We start from the raw sequence: 9,262 nt of genomic DNA on the forward strand, positions 1-9,262 counted from the left end.
GACTCCTCCAGTCCCCAATCCACCAATGGTTGTGTGCATGGCTGTGTTTGAGGGCAGATCAGAAAGAGCTGGCAGTAGGGTCCACATCCTAGCTCTGCCACTGACTGGCTGTGTCCCTTAACCTCTCTGGCCTCAGTTTTCCCATGTGTACAATGGGAGTGATAACAGTGTCAACCTTATAGGATTGTTGTGAGGAGTAAGTGTGGCCAGCACATAGTAAGTGCTCAAGTCAGTAAGAGACTGACAGAGATGACACAGGATCTTCCTCCAGTTACTGGGCGTGTGCGCCAAGCTGTTTCTACAGCCACGGGGAGGGTGTGAGGAGCCATCCACACTTTCTCAACCAATCTTTCTCATGACCCTTTACACACAGTGATAAGAATTTCACATCCCATCTCAGGTTCACACTGTCACCTCCTAGAGGCAGGGATCACTGTGGGCCTCCTACTATGTCACTCGCAAGCAAGGAGGCCTCACGTCCACTTAACTAGGCCACGAGAGAGTTTCTCTTTCGGCCAAAGGGGAAAGAGAAGAAAGGTTAAAATCCCAATTGATCGGAACCTTACTATCTGAAGCATTAAAGGAATGGTGATTACTTTCCCCCTTGCACATGACTTTAGAAAAAAAGTTCAAGAAAATTAAATAATTTATTCAAAAGAGACCCAGCTTGTCAGGGAGGTCCTGGGATCAGAATACATTCGTCCCCATTTCCTACCTGTACAGCCATCGCCCTCTACGTGACAATCTGGGCTTTGAATGTGACATGAAACTCCTGGGAACGTCCTGGGAAAGGGTGCAGAGTCCCCTGTCTGCTGCCCTACCAGGCAGAGAGTCAACCAGTGCATTTAAAAGACTCCCCATCTCTCAAAAGGGCCAGTTTCCCATGTGCTCCCCACATCCCAGGACGCTCCAGCTCCCAGGGCTGCTCAGCCCGCTGCATGGACAGGCAGACAGGATTCCTCAGTCCTGGCTGCCAGGCTCCATGCCTGAGGCTGGAGACCAAGAGTGGGGGGTGGGGCAGGGGGGTGGGAAAGACAGGAGAGAATTTGGATTTGGCCCCACTAGAACCAACAAAAGTAGAGATAACTGGAGATACCCAGCAGCTACTCTTAAAGCCCACCGGATTCTCTCTGGCTCCCAAGAGTCTGAGTGTTGGCGCCAGGATCTCCTGGGACATTCTCTAGATAGTGCTGTGTGGGGGTCAAGGTCTTAGATCTGATATGGCTGCAGGCCCTTAGTAATAGTGGGGGTGGGGTGGGGACTCACACAGGGACCCGGTGAGAAGCACACTCTCCAAGACAGGCCCTCTCTCTAATCTCTGCATTGAGTTGGGGTCCTTTCTACAGCTGAGTTGTCATGCTATTAATGGTTACTGTTATTGTGTGTCTGTGTGTCTGGGAACTTTAGAAGCAAGCTACCTGGCAAGATGATCACTATAATAGTAGAAATAATAGGTAAAACTTATGGAGCAATTTTAACAGGCCAGGCATCTTACACATTATTAATTCCTTTCATTCTCAAAACAGTCCCAAGCAATTTGCATGATCATTAACCCTATTTTACAGGTGAGGAAACTGAGGCACAGAAAGGTCTAATACCCTGCCCAAAGCCTCACAGTCAGTGGTGAAGCTGGGGTCTCTGGTCTGCGCTGATCTCAGAACCACTATACACACTGTTCCCAAAGGGAAGGGCTCCTTATCCCGCCACTTACAGGACATGGGTGGGAGGGCGGGGGTCCCAGGGGCAGTGGAAGGGAGGCTCAGCTTGGCCACAGAGCAGGACAGGGGAAGAGTGGGAAGGGCCAGGGCACAGCCAGATTGGACCCACACACAGGTGGGCCCTCTAAACATCTCACAGGTTCCATGGCTCGGCCTTGACTACCAGGCACTGTTGACTCGGTTGGTTTGTGGCTGTTTGCAGCAGGGGAATCCTTTCTAAAAACACTACTGTTCTCTGGAAAAGCCGCTGAAGGGGAGGGGCTGGGGGGGGCAGGGGTGGAAGGCCCAGGCGGGGCACCTCTTGAAAGTCCAGTTTGATTTCTGGGTTCTGAGAGGTGTGGCTGGGAGTCAGGGAAGGAGCAGGACTTGACTGGCCACTGCTGCCTTCAAAGGGCGCAGGAGACCACGAGCCAAGGACCACAGGCGGCCTCGGGGAAAGGCTGCAAAAGGCAAGAAACCAGATTCTCCCCCACAACGTCCAGGAAGGAAAGAAGTTTTGCTGGCACTTTCTTTTTAGTCCACAGAACTGTAAGATAATAAATGTATGTTGCCCCCCTCGCCCCCTAAAAAGAGCTGTGGCTAGAACCTGGCAGACCCTCCCTGGGCCCCTCATACCTGGGCTGGCTTATGATTGTGCAAGGCACGCCAGCACGTGAGGCAAGTGTGGCCACCGCCATAAGCTAGGTCCTCCAGGGTTCAAGGTCAGGGTCGGGGTTTTTTGAGCTTCAAAGTCAAGGTCCACAATTAAACAGAAAGACAACAGAGTCCAACCCTGGGGATTTTCCTGTGGAAGTACATGAGCTCCACTGGGATCACAGTGTCAGGGACTGAAGTGCGGCCCCCCCTCAACTGAGGGGGCGAAGGGGGGCCAGGCCACTCTTGAGGAAGGAAGAGACAATGAGAAGGTGACAGAGCGGAGGCAGGACAACTTGCCCTCCGAGGTCTCAATGAGACTCTTTCTGCTCAATCAGAAAGGAGAGGTCCAAAGACAACTCATTGACGCAGACAACAGTGGGGCGATTACCAGAGGGAAGGGGGGTGGAGGCAGGTAGAAGGGGGCACAAGGGGGTAAATGGTGATGGAAGGAGGCTTGACTTGGGGTGGGCACACACAGTACAATATACAGACGATGCGTTATAGAATTGTGCGTCTGAAACCTATGTAATTTTATTAACCAATGTAACCCCAATAAATTCAATTAAAACAAAGAAAGAATTTTACTCTGGAGAAGTACTTTGAGATAACTTGTGGACTATAGTAATCAATTTGTTAGCTTTCAGTATATTGACATACACTCAGAAATGCTATGAATGTTTGAGTTCCTTTATAATTTGTTATAAGACAGCATGTTGCCGTGTAAATACTCATTTATCTGTAACCTAAGCCCTGAAACAAAAAAAAAAGAAACAAGGGGCCCTATCCTAGCATCTTGCCCGCACTAAAGCTTGGAAATGCCCCCGCGTCTGCCTTTTACGCCACCCTTTCCCACGGGAAGGGTCCTTGGTGGCCTCAGAGGTTCTGAGCTTGCCACAGAGGCGGCTGAGGAACATCTGGGTGGGATTCAGAAGGCGGGAAAGAGAGCCACCGTGGACTCAGAAGCTTCCAGAGAAAGGGGGCAGGCCCCTTCAGGAGATCCCCGGAGCAACTCCAGAAGCCAGGAAGCCTTGGGAGACCCAGGAAGCAGGATCTGAGCAGAGCCTGAGCCCCGAGTGGACCACAGCCCTGTCGAGATACAAACTCAACCCTCTCTGGCAAATTCATCTAAAAACGACACAGCGATAAAACAGGAGAAAAATCTAGGCCTGCCTCCATTTATCCAGGCCTGATCATTAAAACAAGTGAGTCCTCTTTCTGAACAGGATCGTGCACGGGATTCCTACCTGTGGTTACGTTCCTCCCCCAAAGATTGACAGGAAATGAGGGCGGCTTTGCTTTTATTTACACTCCCTCAGGGACTTGGGTTCACATAACTACCACCGAATATCCAGACACCTGGTTGAAGAACAGTCCTTGGCGCCACACCTGTTTCAGCTGGAAGCTTCACCCCAGATCCCAGCCTGGGAAGTGCAGCCCCTTCCTCCAAGGCCTCCTCAGGGGAACCCGACCCTGCCACTGCCATGGGGTTATTTCCATGGTGGCTGAGGGTGGCTGGGCTCGGAGATGGCCACAGCCCAGGCCCCAGGCAGGCCACACTCCTCAGCTGGGAGGGGGGGCAGGACGGTGTGGGGCCGAGGCTGTGGGTACAGAGCTCACCCGAACTTGGGTTCCAGTCCCTGCTCCACCTCTTAACAATTGTGGGGCCTTAGGAGTGTTACTAGATCTCTGAGGCTGTCTCATCTTTGTAAATGTGAGCAATGGGCCCCGCTGGGCGGGTTGGTGTGAGGCTGAATGAGATAAAGTGTGCAACAGGTTAGCACAACGCCTAGTAGATAGTCTGTGCTCAGTACTTGGGGGGGCTGTTTATTATCATCAAGGGTTTGGGCTGAGCCAAATCAGGCATGTCACTGGCAAAAGGGTGAACACTTGTACCCATGGCGAAAGCCACTAGGAGGCAGGTGGCCCGTTGCTCTTTTGTCAAGGGAAACTCTAAGTCTGGACACTTGAGGCTGTGTTCTGGGTAGATGAGGACACTGAGGCCCAGAGTGGGTGGGGCTGGCCCAAGGTCACAGAGAAGCAGGGGTGCCAGGGCCCATAAAGGGCTCCGATTTATAGTGTTGGGCTCCGGGCACGAATACTGCAGTGCCTTACACACGGCACATGGCTCTCTGCCCTCCCCAAACAGGCCAGCCTGGTTCTCAGTCTGGGGCTGTGTGTGTGCACGTGTGTGTACATGCGTGTTCAGTGGAGGGGGAATGGCTAGCTTTGGGGAAGCTGAGGGCTGGGCACAGGCTGCTGCCTCACACCCAGCCCCTTTCTCTTCCCTTCTCCCCAAAGAAGGAGCCTCCCACCAGGTCCTGGGCGTTTCTTTTCTCACCGTTCAGGGTTGGCAGCCTGGTAAAATGCTCCTCCACCCAGCCCCAAAGCTGCCCCTGGGGCTCCTTGGAGACTGAGGTCCAGGACAGTTATTTAGTTCTTTCCCCAAATCCTAGACAGGTCCAAACTAGAAAAATATTAATAATAAAAGTGTAAATACCTAACATTTATTAAGCTTGTATTATGAGCTAAGCACTATTCCAAGTGCCCTTCACAAACCTGTGGGGGAGGTACTTTTATTTCCATTTCTCAGATGAAGAAACTGAGACTCAGAGAGGTTAAGTCCCCTGCCCAAGGTCCCACAGCTGGGGAGTGAAAAAGGCCAGGACTCAAGCCCAGGCAGCTAACTCTAGAGTCCAGTTCCCGCTGGGTTTAGCCAGCGCAGCAGGAAAACGTGCAGGGACCCAGCAGCTCTTCCCTTGGTCTCGTTTCCCAGAGCGAGTCTCAGAAGCTGGTGAGGCCAGAGGACAAAAATGAACCTGGGAATCAGAACCCCAGCTCCCCATGTAATACTTGGCTGCTTTGGGCGCGTCCTCAGGCTGTTTCCATGATTCAAATGGGGATAATTACTCCTACTTTGCAGAAAGCCTCTAAAAATCAGGATGAGGAGAGAGAAGCTAGCAGGAAAAGATGAAGGCTGGGGTGATGATGTACGATTCCAAATTGCTAGGGGCCCCCAGATGACCCCAGGAGCACTGGTCTAATCGGATTCCAGGGGCTTAGGAGGGGTGGGGCTTTAGCTGGGGGAGTTTGTTGCTTTGACCCAGAGTAACCCAGAAACCCAAAACAGACCCCCACCTCTAGCCCACTGAGGTGGAATATCAAATCCTTGGCCGCTAGGGGAGCCCCAGCTGTTCAGGGAAGCAGTGGGGGGGGGGCACCATGTGAATGTAACCCACAATGGCGCTAATGAGGCCCTTCATTGCTAATTAACAAGTCCACATGGCAGGAACCTGAAAAGGCCAGTCTGTCCCAGCAAGCCCCAGCAGGCCTGACCCTAGCACCAGAGAGAGGCCTTTGTCCAAGGGCAGAGGGGACGCTGAAGGTTGGGCTGAGGTGGGGCAGGGAGCCACAGAGCAGAGGAGTGGGAACAGAGAGGAAGGAGCCTTGGGGTCAGAGACTGGAAGGGGACAAGCACAGCAAACAGGCCCTCTCTTTCCTAGCTGGGACCTGCTACTCAAAGCAGGGCCTGCGGACCTGTAGGAGGTCTTCACCTGGGAACAGCTGAAAGTGTGGTCTCCCTCCCTCCCTAGTTGACAGTGTCAGAATCTGAGCTTAACGAGGTCTCAGGATGCCCTGAAATGAAATGACCGAGTCCTTTAACTTGTCTGAGCCTTCTGAGTCTGTTTCCTCAGTTGAGAAAACATGTAGTTTTTAGCATAGTGCCTGGTTCAAGAAATACTGTTAATGGTGATACTATTATTGTTCATTTACTGGCTGGGAGAGAGGGGGCACCCTGTAGCTGGTCTGCAATGGTTGAGGGAGGGCTTGTCTTTCTGAACTGAACTATGGAGACCAGAGGAGCTTATATAATAGGGCAGCAGAGAGGGTGTGTGTGTGTGTGTGTGTGTGTGTTCTAACTGCTAGCAAACCACAGCACACCTCCAGAGGACAAGAGTAAACAACAGTCTCCTTCACAGCCCTGCACTGCACAGGTCAGCTTCCCGAAGGCTGGTGTGAGCCTGGTGGGAGAGAAACGCTCAGCTACTGGGGTCGTGGCTTTCTACCCTTTAGCCTGGCCTGACACAGGTCAGAGGACCCTAGGTGCAGGGATAAGAGAGTCAGCAGCCATCCTAGGGAGCATTGGGGCTCTCAGAATTAGGAGCTGGTCATAGTTCCTACACATTTATTTAGAACCTGCAGGAAGTCTTGGGGATTGAGAGAATGGCTCATCTCCCACCTGGGGAAGAAAACCCCAGGATTCTCAAATCTTCTTGTACAAAACAATCACCTAGGAGTTGGTAAAAATCCAGACCCTGGGACCCTAGAAATCTGCATTTTTAATTAAGTATCCTGGACACTCATCTCAGGATTTGCAAAGATCTAGCTTTCCTTTTTCTTATGCATTTAAAAAACAACTGTGCAGCCCTGGCTGGTGTGGCTCAATGGTTAGAGCATTGGCCTGCACACTGATTCCCGGTCAAGGGCACATACCTGGGTTGCAGGTTCGATCCTCAGCCCCTGTCAGAGCACATTCTTGAGGCAACCAATCTATGTGTCTCTCTCACATTGATGTTTCTCTGTTTCTCTCCCTCCCTTCCACTCTCTCTAAAAATCAATGGAAAAAATATCCTCAAGTGAGGATTAACAAAAAACAACAACAACTGTGCAGCCTAAGACCCTTCCGTGGCCTGGGGTAAGGCAGGAAGCTTAACTAGGATTGCAGTTGCATTAAGTGAAGCCCTTCAAGTGAAGTAAGTTTCTGGAATAAAATCCGTCACCACCTTCACATGACTGCATTTTACCCGCTGCACCCAGCCTACCCTTGTGCAAGCAGGTTTTTGCATGGCGGTAGCCACAGAGCAAGTGGTTACTCCTCATACAAACATACATCCATCTCCCTCCTCCGTCCCACCACCTGTTTTCCAAGGGCTGGATACCACCAGCATTGCAGAGAATGTCAGTCTCAGGGACCTGATGAGACCTTAGGATAGCTCTTTGTGCCTCAGTCTCCTCTGGTCTACAGCAATGCTAGGAAGAAGAACTGAAGCAGGCAAGGGCAGGGAGAGCTCAGGGTTAGGAAGGACCTGACGATAATAAAGGGCCAGCTGGTAAATACTTTCAGCTTTGTGGGCCATGTAGTCTCTGCTGCAGCTACTTAGCTCTGCCACTGTAGCAGGAAGTCAGCCATAAAGAATATGTAAGTGGGTGTGGCTGGCTGTGTTCTAATAAAACTTTATTTACAAAAACAGGCCATGGGCTAGATTTGAGCCAGATCTATAATTTGCCAATCCTTGCTTTAGGGCATTTTTTTTTTAATGCTCTTCAAAGCACTGAGATATACAAACCTCAAGCAGTCTTCTGTAGGCAGACTGGTCACCATCCCCATTTAACGGAAGAAAACACTGAGACCCATCCCCATTTAATGGAAGAAAAACTTGTGTCCCAGAGAGTGGCTAGTCCCCACATTATTGGCAGAGGCAGGACCTCAAGGCAGGCCTGAAATCTTCATCATATCACAGAATCCCCAACACTGTTCCCTCCCATCCCCAACTCCAAGTACTTGTCGAGTTCAGCAGGAAGGGGAACCTCTGCCACACCCACCGGCACCTAGGGAACACCCCAGAAACACTAGAGAGCCATCCTGCCAGGTGTATGTTGTCTCCCACCTTCCATGTGCAGGGTGCAACCAGGTTGAGTCAGCTGGGTGCCCAGCCCAGTCCTGGGGAATGGGAGGAGCTGCCCCTGGGTCCTAGCCCTGCCCAGGCTGGTGAAGGCAGCAGCTGGCTGGAGATGACAGGGCACCGTGCCCCCATTTCTCTCTCCAGAGGGAATGATCTCCATCAGCAGCCGGCTCAGTGCAGACCAAAATGTAGAGAAGTGTGTGGGTGAGGGGGTTGTTCTCAGGCAGATGTTTCCTCAAGTCAGATTCAACCTTGAATTACAAAGTCAATTCAGCAAGCTGGCTAAGAGTGTGGTCTCGAGCAGGACCGCCTGGGTTTGAATGTTGGCTCTGACTCTGAGAGAAACGTTGGGGTAATGGAAATGTTCTAAAACCCAGCGGTGATCATGGTTGCACAACTCTATAAGTCTACTAAAAATCATTACATTGTACACTTAAGAAAATCCTGACTTGGCCATTTATAGCTGTGTGATCTTGGACATGATACTTAACTTCCCTTTGGCTCAGTCCCCTCATCTGTCAGCAGGAATAATCCTACCTGCATCATAGGCTAGATGAGAATCCACAGAGTCAACAACATGAGGACTTTAGAATGGTACCTTGCAACTCAGGGGATCAATAAACGTTTGCTACACAGGTGAGGGGAGGTGTTCGGGCCTCACAGAGTTACACTTGGCCGCACACACATATTTGTAAATTCCTAAACTGAGCCTCCAAACTGCCCAGCCCTGCTAGCCTTTGCTCCGGCTGTTTGCTCTGCAAAATGCTCGATGCCCTTTCCTCTCAGCTCAAATACTAGTTGCAATCAGAGGTCATCTTTCCTCCCTGTTCCTTCTGCACTTGATCTTTTATAGCAAAGGCTTGGAAAGGGCTAAGTGGCATATGGTTAACTGTTCACCCACTGCTTTGAGATCCTTGGGCCAGGTAGGGGCAACCTCTAGTTTGCCCTGCTCCTGTCCCCTTGGCTAGCGGCTAGTATCCCTGCCAGGGTGCTGAACTGAATCCAGCAGCAGGGGGCTGAGGCTACAACGTCCTCTGTGAGTCTCCGCACAGTAGCCATAAAGGTCAGTGAAGGTAATGGCATAACAGTGAAGGAGGTTAACTAAAGCACTGATGGATCATATGCAAGAAGTGAATTCCTGCCCCTACCCTCTGTTTTCCCCTCAGTTACAGAGGGTACAAAGTGCAGAAAGATGCAGCGATAGGGCGACCTACAGCCAGAGTCCCA

General features: G+C 51.3%; 1 protein-coding gene across 1 annotated transcript in view; it reads right to left on the minus strand.

The window, feature by feature from the left end:
• C5H6orf132 (chromosome 5 C6orf132 homolog) overlaps positions 1-9,262 on the minus strand; it is a 29,872-nt gene that overhangs the window by 19,612 nt on the left and 998 nt on the right. The gene's annotated exons all lie outside the window — the stretch shown is intronic.

The sequence above is a fragment of the Miniopterus natalensis genome, chromosome 5 (assembly GCF_054644295.1).
Source record: "Miniopterus natalensis isolate mMinNat1 chromosome 5, mMinNat1.hap1, whole genome shotgun sequence".
Lineage (NCBI taxonomy): Eukaryota > Metazoa > Chordata > Mammalia > Chiroptera > Miniopteridae > Miniopterus > Miniopterus natalensis.